Source organism: Trichomycterus rosablanca, chromosome 9 (genome assembly GCF_030014385.1).
Source record: "Trichomycterus rosablanca isolate fTriRos1 chromosome 9, fTriRos1.hap1, whole genome shotgun sequence".
Lineage (NCBI taxonomy): Eukaryota > Metazoa > Chordata > Actinopteri > Siluriformes > Trichomycteridae > Trichomycterus > Trichomycterus rosablanca.
In genome coordinates, this window is record NC_085996.1 from 12,970,703 (window position 1) to 12,981,698 (window position 10,996).

At 37.1% G+C, this 10,996-nt stretch overlaps 1 long non-coding RNA gene across 1 annotated transcript; it reads right to left on the reverse strand.

Annotated features, from left to right (window-relative positions):
• Positions 1-5,596: 5,596 nt before the first annotated feature.
• LOC134319883 (uncharacterized) lies at positions 5,597-10,942 on the reverse strand. The gene is made up of 3 exons (XR_010013574.1): positions 10,822-10,942; positions 10,254-10,405; positions 5,597-6,365 (listed from the first exon to the last, which is right to left on the reverse strand). It is a non-coding gene; the product is annotated as an uncharacterized LOC134319883 (long non-coding RNA).
• Between the last annotated feature and the right edge of the window lie 54 nt (positions 10,943-10,996).

Below are 10,996 nucleotides of genomic sequence, written 5' to 3' on the forward strand. Positions count from 1 at the left end.
GCCCAAGCCACTGCCAGCACATCAACACATTCACAGCCCATTGTCCCGATCCTCCAGCAGCAGGATTTAGTCAGTCCAACAGCCAGTTTTGTCCGGGCCAGCTCAGGCGGAAGTTTCTCACTGACAATTTGCCCCAAATAGATTTGTCAGAAAGCGTCCATCAACCTGCCAGTTAGACTGGTGAGTCTAAGGTGGGTTTGCATGGGCTTGTTGAGGATGAGGTAGTGTGGCATTGGTAGACGGTACAAGTGCAGGTGTTACGGCTGGGTGAGCTTGTGGATGTTCATGTACAATGTCTGCATAATTTATTTGTAAATTCTAGTTTAAGCTAATTACAAAAAGAATAATAACTAATAAAAACATCAATAATAATAATCATCATAACAATAATAATAATAATTACAATAATGATAATAATAGTAATTATTATTATTATTATAATGACAACAACAATGACAACAGCAGTAATATTAATAATAATAATCATTATAATTATCATCATCAATAATTACAATAATAATTACAATAATAATTACAACAATAATAATTATTATAATAATGATCATAATCATAACAATAATAATAATGATGATAATAATAGTTAATATTATAATGACAACAATAACAACAGCAGTAATATTAATAATAATAATAAGAATAACAACAACAACAGTAACAATAATAATAATAACAATAATAAAAACAATAATAATGATAACAATAATGATAATTGTTATTATTATAATTATTATGACAACAACAGTAATAATAATAATAAATCATAACAATAATAATAATAATAATAATAATAATAACAATCATAATCATAACAATAATAATAATGATGATAATAACAACAATAATAATAAAAACAATAATAACCACAACAACAATAATTATAATAATAACCAGAATAATAAAAATAATAATAACAATACTAAAAACAATAAGATAAACGATAATAACAATAATTATAATGACAACAACAGTAACAACAACAACAAGAATAATAATAAGAACAGCAATAATATTAGTAATAAGAAGAAGAACAACAGTAACAATAATAATAATAACAATAAAAAAATTAACAATAATTATAATCATTATTATTATTATTATGACAACAGTAATAATAATCATAACAATAATAATCAAAACAATAATAATAACAACAACAACAATAATAGCAATAATAATAATAATAACAGTAATAAAAACAATAATAATAATAATTATTATTATTATAAATGACAACAGCAACAAAACAACAACAAAACAACAACAATAATATTCTGGTTATTTATTAAGAAAATATGTATACTTAATATTATATATTATAATATTAAAATAATATAAACTCAAAATTGTATTTACATAAAATGACAGCAAATGTTTAAATGGTTAAAACTGCAATATGTTTTTTTTTTTATCCAAAACTACATGCATTCTGAGTTAGTAGACAAACATATTTGAAAGTGCTCAAAAAATATTGTAGGTCAGACCTGGTCAGTAACTTTGATTCAAACCTTTTGATGATTTTGCCAATTGTATTATGTCATACGTCATAATGAAAAAATGCCACAACTTTAAGCATTAGTACAAAACCTTTTGAATTTTTGTCACTAAATTCCACTGATTATGTTGAAGGGATTATAATGTGCATTATAATGTGAAGATCAGTGACAGACTAAATGTGTGTGTGAATTTAATCCATTTGCTGAAATACTTGCCATAGAGAAGGAAAATGCTGGAAACTCCACTGACTTTACTCCTTGAGGTCAGTCTTGCATGTAGCATTCGCTAATGTAGATGCTCCCCATGCTTTGTATCAAACTGATTCTATGGAGTATTGATGTCCGTTCATGTTTTAAACCAAACAGTGATTAGACAGTCTACTGAAAAACACGCTTGTATGAAGGATGACTTCCACTTTGGCTAGGTATTATCACTAAAGCAAAACAAATAGATGTATTAAAAAACTAACGGCCATGAAAATGATGTCACAATCCATGAATGAGCCATTTTCCATGGTTTGTGTTTAGCAATTTCATGTTTTTTATTTGTGTAGCGTTCAAGTGCCTCATGTTAACTGGAAAATTTGCAACATGAAGTGTAACAGACTTTTCTGGGGTGTAGTGTGCTGACAATGTTTCCTGTATGTATTTATGTATTGAGTGCATTTTGTCCCTTTAGGGATTCCACAATTAATGGAAAAGTGTGCTTCTCCACACACGTGATCATCTCTGTGTAGTCTGTGCTGCGCCTCAAAAGAACAAGCCAGTAAAGTATTACACTCCCGATAGTTTGTCTATGTACAGTTCATTGCTTACTTTATAAACTCAGCAAATTCTAAAGATGCTCGGTTACACTAGCAATCCTACGGCAATTCAGTTAGCAATCGGTTAGTCAAAATGTCCAAGATGTCGAAGTGTAAAGCAGCAAACATGACTCAGGTTACTGATTTTTGAAAACTCCCAACCAATTCTGTGGACGCGGGTGGTTCCAGGTGTAGCATCAATAACATCTTAATAGCAAAGAGGACCCCAAAGTCCCCAAGGTTAAAAAATGCAGCTTTGCACCATTTCTGTAGAACACAGGTTCTAAACCTTCTTATCAGCTGATCTGCAATGTGCTGCAGGAGTGGCCAAAAGCCAGTGCCCAAATGGCCTTTGGGGCACAGGTTATGAACCCCTTGCCCTAGAAAACCACTGCACCACACTCTCTTGTGAATATGCTTAAATAAGTGGCCTTTCAAGCTATACCAGTGCTTTCTATGCCAGTTACAGGCCAATTTTCACAGCACCATCACCATCACTGGGTGTTAATTCAATACTGGCGATTTATCGGTGTGATTTCCTCTCAAAGATCATTGTCAGGGCAGTACAGCCTAATCCTTCTCAATCTACAGCCCGGTTTTACAACAATAGATGCCAGTAAAGATTGGACTACATTCACCACTCAACTTTGAGGACTGCATGAGTAGCTGCATACCAACAACTAGCTACACAATCTGATGGTCCTTTGTCAAAGATTTTCATTGACTGTTATTGAGAGGAGAGTCACCGGGACAAAAAAAAGTGAAAGCAAGCAGCCGGGGCAACCACGATGTTGGTTATGTTTGTGTAAAGACTATCTCTGAATGACAGGATTAGAGAGAGTTAAGGAGATTACTACGAGCAGACCACCCCACCCCAACACACATGCACACATACACACATACACACACACAGAAAGAAAAAGCAAATGGGAAGATAGTTACTAAAGCCGCCGTGCTGTTACACTGTGCGATAATTGGCCTGATTTTGTGCTCACAGCCAAAATCGCTCATGGTAAAAGATTACCTTTGGTCGTGAGTAAGGATTGTTGGTCTTGAAAAACACTATGTGCAGATTTAGTGCTGTTCAGAATCAGAATCAGAATCAGAATCTTTATTATTCGCCAAGTACCAGATGTACAAGGAATTTCTTTTGGTGCAGGTGTCAACATACATACAACAAGTTAAATAATAAAAAGGGACACTATATCTAAATGTATAATACACAATAAACAATATAGCAGCAGCATGAACAGTACAACATCAGGCAAAGTGTGCAATGAGGATGTACAGTATGGTACACTGACAGACTAAGTAAAAAATAAGGAAAAAGAAAAGGTGTAATATATATAAACATAGAATAAAATCAACAATATAGCAGTTAGTCAGAATTCTTAATCATTTTATTAAACTCTCTCTGCCATCCAAATTCAAACATGATGACAGCAGAGGGTGATGCAAAACTAATGTATGGAACACAGTGACTTTGTCATACTATTTAAATTAAGTTGCCTAATTACTCACATTAATTCCTACCAGATATACACAGGTTAGCTTGACCCTTCCGTCAGTGGTATAGCAGCTAGCCCAGATGTTTAATGTGCAAAAAAACATCCTTCTTATTTAGGTCTCCTCCTGTCTTGACTTTTCACCTATAAGTCATGTATATATAGTTATAACACTGTTGCCATTATGCCAATGGTATTTTGTCATAGGTCTGTCATTCTAGAATCTTGTGGTATAATTTGACACAGAGTAAAAATCAGACAAAACAATGTCATATAGTCTGACTTCAATTGGTTCTGGGAGTGGCGTCGAGTTTACAAGACGTTGAGTTTCAAGTATTTTTTCCTATAAGGATGTATGGGAAACCTGTTAATGCGTTCCATGGTCCCATGGAACTCCATATATTTTAGGCTTATGTAAAATAATGGGGTTGTTTTTGACAATTATACACTGAAAATAACACAAATATAATGTAATTATGCTGTAATATATTATGCTTTTTAATTGTAGAGATGCTTGATCTTGGAATACGTATTCTGTTCAGTAAGGGCGCATTCACATGAGAAGCGGCACAATAGCTTTTGCGCTGGTTGTGCCGTTATTTCCTGTTAAGTGTTGGTGCACAAAGCTTAACGTGACGTTTTTTTTTTTTTTTACTATTTTATTTATGTATTTTTTCCTAATTTAGCGTAGTTAATTTGTCTTCCGCTGCTGGGGGATCCCTGATTGCAGTCGAGGTGGGTATACTGCTGCTCGTGCCTCTCTATCTGCTAATCCGGGTCCTTACACAGCATTTAAAGACCCCACCCACATAGTCCGGTCATCCCGCCCTAGCAGAACCATGTCTGCTGCAGGCACTGCCAATTATGCCCGCTAGATGGCGCCCAGCCGACGAGTGGCATCGCCGAGTTTCGAACAGAGGAGTTCAGAACCTTGGCGCTAAGCGAGGAATTTCATTAGTGGAGAGAACTTATGAGCAGTAATAATGAAGAGAGGTTTAGGGCACATCTATAGCAATTTTATTATCACCAATTAATTAATCTGATCTGTTTTTGGACTGTGGGAGGAAACCCACACAGACATGGGGAGAACATGCAAACACTACACAGGAAGGACCCGGACCATTCCACCTGGGATTCAAACCCGGGACCTTCTTGCTGTGACAGTGCTACCCATCAAGCCACGACGCTGCACTAATTGTGGAACAAAAAGGGTTTTTTATCTGTTAGTAAAGGGTGCATTGGAAACATCTGAACTTTGTCATCAAGGTGTTCCTCATGCTTTTGACTGTACTGTAAAAAATAATATACAAATTTAATGATTACATGACTTAATTCAATGGAAAAAAAAAAGTTTAAATGCCTTAAGATTAAGTTAAAATTTTGACTTAAATATATGAATCAAATTCAATTTAAACGTAAAATTAATGACTATTTATTTCAAAAGAAATAAATGCTACAAAGCAGCATCCAGGAAAGGCTGAATCTTCACCTCCAGTTTGTCAACAAATGTGTGAGAAAATGATTGAAATGTTTAAAAACAATGAACCTCGAAGAAAGATTGGAAGGGATTTGCATATTTCTCCCTCTACAGTGCATAATATCATTAAATGATTCAGAGAATCAGGAGGAATGTCAATGCATAAAGGCCAAGGGTGCAAGCTTAATCTGAACGCTCGTGATCTTCGATCCCTCAGACGGCACTGCATCAAGAACCACCACTCAACAATAGCTGATATAACCACATGGGTGAGGGATTACTTTGGCAAACCTTTGTCAAGCTCTACAATACAGAGTTACATGCACAAATACCACTTAAAACTTTACTGTGCAAAAAAAGAAGCCTTATGTTAACCATGTCCAGAAGCGACGTCGACTTCTCTGGGCTCTGAGGCATCTAGGATGGATCATCACACAGTGGAAACGTGTATTGTGGTCAGATGAATCAGCATTCCAGGTCTTTTTTGGAGAAAATGGACGCTGTGTGGTCTGGACCAAAGACGAAAAGGACCATCCAGACTGATATCAGCAACAAGTCCAAAAGCCAGGGTCTGTCATGGTATGGGGCTGTGTCAATGCTCTTGGCAAAGGTCATTTAAAACTTCTGTGATGGCAGCATTAATGCAGAAAAGTACATTGAGATCTTAGAGCAACATATGCTGCCTTCATGGGGTCATCTTTTCCAGGGACGTTCATGCATTTTTCAACAAGACAATGCAAAACCACATGCTGCACACATTACAAAGGCATGGCTGCAGAAGCAGAGGGTACGGGTACTGGACTAGCCCGACTGCAGTCCTGATTTGTCCCCAGTAGAGAATGTGTGGAGAATTTTAAAACAAAAAAATGAGACAACGACGACCCCGTACTGTTGCACATCTTAAGACGTGTTTGCAGGAAGAACGGGACAAAATAAAAGCTGAAACACTAAATCACTTGGTCTCCTCGGTGCCAAAACGTCTTTTAAGTGTGGTGAAAAGGAATGGCAACATTACAAAGTGGTAAATGCTTTACTGTCCCAACTTGTTTTGGAATGTGTTGCAGGTCTGAAATGCAGGAATGGATGTTTATTAATAAATGAAACGAAGTTGAGCAGATAAAACATGAAATATCTCAGGTTCATCCTGTCTGCAATGAAATAAAAGTCAAAGTAAATGTAAGAAGCACTCTGTTTTTTATTGTTTGCATTTTCCATGCTGTCCCAATCAGTCTGTTATCCTTCATTCTTTTCAAGAATGCTGCCGTTGATCTTGTAAACCAAACCATTGCATATACGTATGTGCTCAAATACCTATCAAACAATGCTCGTGTACTGATTATAATGGTGCACACGACAGTGCCTAATTACGATTGGATACGCCTTCTGATGCGGGTCGCTTCCCTTAAACCTGACACTCACAGGGCTCCATATGGCCCCTGGGATTTAGCGTGGAAAGCTTAGTCATTAAGGATATTTTACGGATGTTTTACTCTCAGTTCGTTATAAATATGAATTTAAATATGAATCATGTTTTCCTTTTAAAAACTAAAAATTTGACTGCTTGCTTTATAAAAAAACTCCACTTACCATATAGAAGCACTTTGTAGTTCTACAATTACTGACTGTAGTCCATCTGTTTCTCTGCATGCTTTGTTACCCCCCTTTCACCCTGATCTTCAAGGGTCAGGACTCTCCCAGTACCACGACAGAGCAGGTATTATTTGGATGGTGGATCATTCTCAGCACTGCACTGACATTGACATGGTGGTGGTGTGTTAGTGTGTGTTAGTGTGTGCGGGCAGCGTCCTGTGACCACTGATGAAGGTCTAGAAGATGACCAACTCAAACAGCAGCAATAGATGAGCGACCGTTTCTGACTTTCCATCTACAAGGTGGACCAACTAGGTAGGAGGGTCTAATAGAGTGGACAGTGAGTGGACACGGTATTTAAAAACTCCAGCAGCATTGCTGTGTCTGATCCACTCATACCAGCACAACACACACTAACACACCACCACCATGTCAGTGTCACTGCAGTGCTGAGAATGATCCACCACCTAAATAATACCTGCTCTATGGTGGTCCTGTGGGGGTCCTGACCATTGAAGAACATGGTGAGAGCAGGCTAAAAAGGTATGTAGAGAAACAGATGGACTACAGTCAGTAATTGTAGAACTACAAAGTGCTTCTATATGGTAAGTGGAGCTGATAACATGGACAGTGAGTGTAGAAACAAGTCTGTAGTGTTACTTGGATCTTACTGGCGCACCACAATAATATTCTTTAATACATTAAATTTAATTACATAGATGTTTGGACTGTTTGCTGTAATCGAGATGCTGTTTAATCCTTCAACACTTCTTATAATATTAGTGGCCTGGCCCCCTCATGCTATGACCCCTGGTGCCTAGCACCCCTCTTGCCTTTTAATACACCTTCCTGGGAGGAATAAATGTCAAACTATTGGTCGCACCTAATGCTGCTTAATTTGGCAGCCTTGTTATATCAGAAGCTTTATACTTTTGTAAGTAACTTGCATAATAAAGACATTTATTAAATAATACAACTGACTTTTGTAATTCTATATAAGTTGTGTTTGTTTATTAGGATTTTAACATTTTTTACATTTTGGTTACATTCATGACAGGAACACTTGCATGTTTTTGGACTGTGGGAGAAAACCGGAGCTCCCGGAGGAAACCCACGCAGACGCAGGGAGAACATGCAAACTCTACACAGAAACCCAGGACCTTCTTGCTGTGAGGCGACAGTGCTACCCACTTAGCCACCGTGCCGCCCTTCTATATGTATAACACTTCACTTTAAATGAATTCGTTAATTCATTGATTACAACTACTGGATCCTATTCAGGGTCATGGTGGGTATGATTTACTGGGCGATAAAAAGGAAACACCCCAAACAGGTGGCCAGTCCATGACAGGGCACACAAACATGGCAATTTTAGTATTTCCAATTAACCTCACTGCATGTCTTTGGACTATGGGAGGAAACCGGAACACCTGCAGGAAAACTATAAATTTATTAATCAATTAATAAATGTCCAAATTGTATACATTTAAAATACTGGATTAGTGCAAATTGTTATACAGTGATTCGGGCGGCCTCACAGCAAGAAGGTCCTGGGTTCGATCCCCGGGTGGGCCGGTCCGGGTCCTTTCTGTGTGGAGTTTGCATGTTCTCCCATGGCCTGTGTGGGTTTTTTTTTTTCCAGGAGCTTTGGTTTCCTCCCACAGTCCAAAGATGTGCAAGTGAGGTGAATTGGAAATACTAAATTGCCCATGATATTAATAATGTTTGACATTAAACCTTGTGAACTGGTGAATCTTGTGTAACTAGTAACTGTTTCTGTCATGAATGTGACCAAAGTGTAAAACATGACATTTAAATTCTAATAAATAAATAAATCTACAGCCATTCTATTTGAACAAGTGTTTTTAAATGTTGGTAGCAGCACTAGGTGTACCCCAGATGTTCCTCCAGAAGACAAAGGAAATTTGAAATTAAAAGAAGTAAATGTAAAATCTATATTATGCAAATCTATATCATATGATGCCAACTGCCATCAGACTGTATAACAATAGCAGAATACACAGGCTGTCCACACACTGACAACTCAGTGTGTGGACACCCCCCCCCCCCCCCCCCCCAACCCTTTTTCCCAGCACTGGACTCTACATTTCATTATACAGTACACATACAGTATATGTATATATTTACATATAGAATATATAATGTTTTATTATATAATTGTTATGTAATTAGCATACTGATGTACAGTATAATGGTAATTGCATCTGTTCTTATTTTTATTTTATTCTACTCTATTTTTTTAACTTTATTTACTGTACTTACACTGTACTGGAGCTGCTGTAACACTCGAATTTCCCCCATGGGGATCAATAAAGGAATCTTATCTTATATAATGTATATCCTTTGCATTAGTTGTTTTAGCATGCATGTTTTTATTTGGGTTTTCACATTTTAATGCATCATTTCTGTGTATTTGCTGTCATTATCATTATTTTTTTATTATTATTATTATTTTAAATGTATAAATATTTAGAAAATTTAATAGCAAGAATTAAATATAGTATTGATAAATTATTGTATTAATGTATTATTATTTTAATTAATTACAATGTGTGCATGTATTATGAGCATGCTGAACTATGCAGTTATTAATTAAATCTAATCTTTATCACGTGTTCTTCAAGCAAGGTTTCTGCCAGTGTCCCAATTCTGATTTATAGGATTTGTAGCCAGTCCACTGACATCCTAGAGTCTAGGACCCTAAAACATTCCTGGACCTGTGGACCTGATATGTGGAACATGGGTACCATGTGGCAGACCACAATAAATCCCTGTAAAAACATTGAACCATGGTAACCAATATTGACTAATCGACCTTTACTGACAGTTCATGAAACAAAACAATATAAACAAAGCTGGAAAAAAAAAGTAATTAAATATATTATATATTAAAAAAAAAAAAGCTTTGTAAAAAAATGCTGGTCCCTGGTTGCTTGTTGATCTAAATAAACTGCTTTTGTATTTTTTAGCATGACATGACTCTGCTTACAGGACAGTTTTAATACTGTAGCACCCAAATATCCTTTAGGAATGGAAAAGTGCGCATATACTGCACAGTATTTCCTTCAGAATCAATTCGTTAGTCAAAATGTCTTTCTGCTACAGAGGTTCTTTGGAGTCTGATTTTAGGAAAGAGTAAAACTACATGCAGTGAAGCAAGGTGCCTTGATCTATACCTTTAATGAACCGAATATAATGAGGTAGGTCTGATAAAACACCTCAAATAGAAAGCTCAAACGATCTTTGCGCATCTTTTGTGTAATAAAAAACAATAAAGCATGGACTCATCTGAGATATTTCTGCTTATCTATAACCAGATATGTATAAATAACAATTTGTGCACCTGCTGTTGTACAAAACCAGCGTGATTTGGCACCACAGGGTTTTTTTTTCTCAGCGCGCTCAACAGGTGCGCAATTTGCCCTCGGTGCGCAATTTGCCCTCGCTGCGTAAAATCCTTAATGCGTCAAACCTTATCACACATATCAGCATAATCTATAGCAGAATAGAAAGGAGATCAGAAAGGAGATCAGAAAGGAGATCAGAAATCAGAAGTAACTTTAACAATCACAGAAAAAGTACTGCTCTTCTGTTCAGTCGCAATGGTGCGCAAATCCAATCGCTATACAGCAGATGAAGTCGGTGCGTCTCACTTCATTTGCCTGTCTGCCCCCCTCCCAGGGCAAGAGTTGACGTCATGTGCAAGCGGCATTGGGAGTAGAAAGGCAAAAGGGGAGGAAAAAAAAAACCTAAGTGGGTAAAGGAAGTCTGACTCTCCTCCCACCCTGGTTCACTTTCTCCCTCCCTCATTCTCCCTCCTCCATTACTTCTCATACATATTACCAAAGCCTTTAATCTGACGGCACACATCACTAAGTCAGTCAGGCCTCTCTGTGCAACGCATTTCTTACCTCGGTTGTTTGCAGTGGGCTTTTTCGAAGCTGTCAGTTTGGTGCTGTAGGTTCTGGGTTGGGAGCACACACCTGTGGGTGCAGCAGATTTACCCTCAGGGACCTGCCTCGGCACCTCTGGATCTTGGCATCCTTTGGATCTCAACAACATCAAGAACGTCAAGACAGAACTGTT